This window comes from Lolium perenne, chromosome 1 (assembly GCF_019359855.2).
Source record: "Lolium perenne isolate Kyuss_39 chromosome 1, Kyuss_2.0, whole genome shotgun sequence".
In the NCBI taxonomy this organism is placed as follows: Eukaryota; Viridiplantae; Streptophyta; class Magnoliopsida; order Poales; family Poaceae; genus Lolium; species Lolium perenne.
The window spans coordinates 216,894,810-216,900,397 of NC_067244.2; positions in this window are offsets into that span (position 1 = coordinate 216,894,810).

A 5,588-nucleotide genomic window follows, 5' to 3' on the forward strand; every position below is an offset into this window, starting at 1 on the left:
GATCGGCATACTACAACATGCAGTGGTATGCAGGGTCACCACAGTTGGTATCAGAGCAAAAGCTTTGACCTTAGGTTGGAACCTAGTAAATGGGACCAAACGTTAGGAGTCAAATAGGACTAGTAAAGAATTCTCTAAAAATATGGTGTATATTCAATTGAGAATACAACAATCATATATTTTAGTGCGATAATTCTTTATTATCTCTATTATGATGCTTTAATATTAATCTTATAATCTTTCTATTTCTACAGCCAACATGGCAAGTTCACGTCCCGGACGAAACGTGAAAGTGATGGATTCCACACTAAGTGAATACGAAGGAGGACTTGCAGATATTCTACGAGCCATGTTACTTGAATTTGGGTGTGATCCCCAGATCCAAGTAAAGAAATACATGTACTATGATGGTACTGTATTGGCCAAGTGTAGGGTAGGACTGCGACTTCCCGAATCTTTGGGAATGAGCGTAGTCATGCCAGCAGGGGAAGCCAGGACTATCAACACAGCCTATCATATAGCAATTATGAGAGCCATAACCGACATTCGGGAGCATAAGACAAAAGAGCTTATGGGTTCCGAATTCACCCACATTCCTCATATGCAGGAGGAAGAAGATCCCATGCTTAACCACTACAAATATGCAAAACGCAAACCTATAGCAGCTGCAAAATACATGGACAATAGTCGCAACTTCATATCATTACTCTTTCAGTTGAACCATCACCTGACAGGAGCAATTGATACGATGCTAGAGGAGTTTACTGAACCCAAGGAGGAGATTAGGGGGAAAGAACCTATGGAGAATGTGGTGCACACACCAGTTTACTCAGATGGTGACTACATTAGTATTGATCCTCTTGAGCGTGAAACTACACCTGTTACACCTGGGAACTATCTGGGAAGTTCCTATGGGGGATATGAGGGCGGAGAGGAATCCGGAAACAATCAGCGTTCCGAGACTCCTATAGAAAATTCCACGGGTTGGCGTTGGGGATCTGATACGGGAACTCATAGTACTTCAGTGTATTATGATGGAGAGATGAATGATGACGCCACAACCCAGAACCAGAGTTATCCTAGTAATGAAGGAGTTTATGGAGGGTATCCGACACAGGTTGAGTCGGGTACGAGTGTTGGAAACACCTATGGTGGAGCTACAGGGGAGTACACCCGATGGGTGGACTATGATGCACTTAACGATCAGTTTGTGAACACTGATTTCTCTCTAGGATCATCATCTGATTTGGATTATCAGCCGACGGGGAGACCTTATGTTCCAGGGTCTATCAGGAGGACGACACGTTCGACCGGATGGAAGCCTGGGATGTACCGGGAGTGAAGATCGACTAGAGTCCACCAAGGGAGGCGAGGCTATAATACACAAGTACCACATGTATTATAGTATGTAATATTTGTATAAATTTGTACATATACTTTAATAAGTGAGTTTGCATACTCACATCGACTTGAGTATTGTAATAAGACCACTTAAGTATGTATATACATGGTATATGTTTTGTATGATTTGGATTTGCTTCTTGATTTCCATTGCGTGACTAGTTCTGTGCACAATGTTGAGCTCAGAAAACTTGCGCATGGAGTAATTATGAGTATCATCTTGTGTTGCAGAACTAGGGGGATATGTCGGGAGCGTTAGGAGAGGAGACCGAAGCGCAGCGCATGGAGCGCGAAGCAAAACAAAAGGAAGAGGCTGAGGGAGCAGCCAGAGATCAGTTTCCACCACCACCACCACCCATGACGCAGCAGAATTTTCTACAGTACATGCAGCTGGTGGAGGAAAGACAACGTGTAACGTTGGAGCAGCAGAACAAATTCTTCCAAGAATTGCTGCAACAGAACAGGGTGGAGAGACCTGAGAATCCGGGAGTCACCTTAGCAGACTTCCAGAACACCAAGCCTATATCTTTCGCATACGCGCCCGAGCCAATGGACGCGGAAGATTGGCTTATGGATACTGAGCGAAAGCTCAATACCGTTGGATGTAACGACCAAGAGAAGGTCCGTTATGCTACCCACCTGCTGTGTGGACCTGCCGCATCATGGTGGGATAACATAGTAGCCGTTTACCCGGCCGGAAAAGTATTCACATGGGAGGAATTCGCAAGGAAGTTCAGGGAATCCAATGTCCCTGAAAGTATCGTGGAATTGAAGCGTCGAGAATTTGAAAGTCTCGAGCAGAAGGACAAGGCCATCCTGACTTATGTCAGGGAATTTTTAAAGCTGTCCCGGTATGCGGTTGAAGAAGTCAACACCGAGGACAAGAAGAAGAAGAGGTTTCTAAGGGGGTTAAGTCCCCAGTTCAAAGTACAGCTCCGTATGATGAGGGCAACAGAGTTCCAAGAGTTGGTGGATGCAGCCATCACTCTGGAAGATGATTTTAAGCAACTGCAGGAGGAAAAGAGGAAGAAGGCCAAGTTTGAGCCTAAAAGATTTTCCAATAACAAGCCCAACACCAGCTTGAATTTCAAGCCAAGATACAACAACAACAACAACAGCAACTACTACGGTAGCAGGAAGAACCAAGCGTTTCAAACTGCTAACCAAATAGTTTGTCGCATCTGCGGGTTTAAAGGACATGCTTCAAAGGATTGTCGTAAACCCAGAATCATTTGCTTCGGGTGTCGTCAGGAGGGGCACATGATGAAGGATTGCCCCAATAAGAAGAATGGAGGAGGTCAATCTGGAGGAGGAGGAAACTGAGGAGGAAACCGAGGAGGAAATAATGGAGGGAACTGGAAGAATAAGAAGCCCTTCGGCAAGCTGAACTGCACTAGTCTGGAGGAGGTGGCCAACTCCGATCAGGCGGTGATAGGTACGCTCCAGATACTCACTCATCCTGGCAAAGTACTTTTTGATACTGGTGCAACTACATCATTCATTTCTCAACAATTCATCACCAAACGTGGGATTAGTTGCACTAAGTTAGATACACCCATAACCATACTTTCATGGGGAACGATAGTAGTAACCCATACCAAACAAAAACAAGTCATCATGATCAATAAGTGCGCGTTTGACGTGGACCTGTTCATTTTACCGATGAAGGACATTGATGTCATTCTTGGTATGAACTGGTTGGAAGTTAATGGAGCATTGATCGACTGTGTGAACAAGACGTTATCTTTGAAAAGCCCCGATGGAAGTAGAATGATTTACCAAGGCGACAAACATACACAGATTGAAGTGGAGCTACAGCTGAACAACATGAAGGAAGTGAAATTGGAAGATATACCTGTAGTGAATGAATTCCAGGATGTGTTTCCTGCGGAATTACCTGGTATGCCACCAGATAGGGAGATAGAATTCACTATAGACCTAATTCCAGGAATAGCTCCGATTGCTAAGGCACCATACAAGATGGGGCCCAAGGAGTTGAAAGAACTTAAGGAGCAACTGGATGACTTAGAACAAAAAGGATTCATACAAGAGAGTGTTTCACCATGGGGATCACCTGTAATCTTCGTGGATAAAAGAGATGGAGGTAGAAGGATGTGCGGAGATTACAGGAATCTAAACATCGTCACAATCAAGAACAAGTATCCACTTCCAAGAATACAAGATCTATTTGATCAAGTTAGAGGCGCGGGAGTCTTTTCCAAGATTGATCTAAGATCCGGTTATCACCAGATAAAGATCAAGAAGGAAGACGTTCCGAAAACTGCCTTTGTCTCAAGGTATGGACATCATGAATACCTTGTAGTGCCTTTTGGATTAACCAATGCCCCAGCAATATTCATGAATCTCATGAATAAGATTTTCATGCCATATCTAGACAAGTTTGTCATCGTATTCATCGATGATATCTTGATATATTCCAAGAATAAGGCCGAACATGCTGAACATCTGAGACTAGTGTTGCAAACACTAAGGGAACATCAACTCTATGCCAAATTCAGCAAGTGTGAATTTTGGCTAGATCATGTCATTAGTAAAGATGGAATTGATGTTAACCCGAGCAAGGTAGCAGCAGTTTTAGAATGGGAAGCACCCAAGACTGTCAAGGAAATCCGAGGATTCCTAGGAATGGCAGGATATTATCGGAGATTCATAGAAGGATTCTCCAAGATAGCAGGACCCATGACAAAGCTGTTAAGAAAGAACACACCATTCGTGTGGTCAGAGGAGTGTGAGAAGAGTTTTTAAACTCTGAAGGAGAAACTCACCACGGCACCGGTGTTAGCAGTTCCTGAAGTTGGCAAGGATTACACCGTGTACTGTGACGCATCCAAGCATGGATTGGGTTGCGTACTCATGCAAGATCGGAAAGTGATATCTTATGGATCGAGGCAACTCAGACCTCATGAAGTGAACTATCCAACACATGATCTAGAATTAGCAGCAGTTGTATTTGCACTCAAAACATGGAGACATTTTCTCTATGGAGCTAAGTGTGAGCTCTATACAGACCATAAAAGCCTCAAATATTTCTTCACTCAGAAGGAACTCAACATGAGGCAGAAAAGATGGCTAGAATTGATCAAGGATTATGATTTGACTATCAATTACACTCCAGGGAAGGCCAATGTTGTAGCAGATGCCCTGAGTAGGAAGAGCACCGGAGGAGTGGAACAAGAAATATCACCGGAGTTGAGGAAGGAAATAAGTCAAGCCCAAATACAACTTTGGGAGAAGGAAGCTCATGAAGGACTATCGGCTTTACAAGTAGCCGATGAGCTAAATGTCAACCTGAAGAATGAGATAATGATGGGTCAGCTGGACGATCCATTCATCGTGGAGGAGATGAGAAGAATAGATGAGGGAAGACCATCAGAATTTTACCGAGGAGAATCTGGATCATTATGGTTCCAGAAAAGAATTTGTGTTCCGGATATTGCTGAAATTAAGGAAGTAATACTCCGGGAAGCCCATCAAACACCATACTCCATTCATCCGGGTAGTACAAAGATGTACATGGACCTAAAGGAGTTATTCTGGTGGAATAATATGAAGAGAGAGATAGCACAATATGTGGCGGAATGCCATACCTGCCAGAGAGTGAAGGCTGAACACCAGAGTCCGGCAGGAAAGTTACAACCTTTACCTATTCCAGAGTGGAAATGGGAGGAAATAGGGATGGATTTCATCACCGGACTACCCATGACCAATAAAAAGAAGGACATGATATGGGTAATCGTGGACCGGTTGACGAAGAGCGCACACTTCTTAGCGGTAAATCAGCAGGACAAAGAAGAGAAACTCATCGATCTTTACATCAAAGAGATCGTGAGTAAGCATGGAGTGCCCAAGAAGATAGTGTCGGATCGAGGATCCGTGTTCACATCAGCATTCTGGAAGCAACTACACGAAGCTTTAGGATCCAAGTTGGACTATAGTACCGCTTATCATCCTCAGACAGGTGGACAAACCGAGAGAACCAACCAGATCTTAGAGGATATGCTTAGGGCTTGTGCCCTAGACTTCGGAGGATCATGGGAGGAGCACTTGCCACTAGCAGAGTTTTCATACAATAATAGCTATCAAAGCAGCATCAAGATGGCACCGTTTGAAGCTCTGTATGGAAGAAAGTGTAGATCACCGATATGTTGGTATGAAGCCGGAGCAAG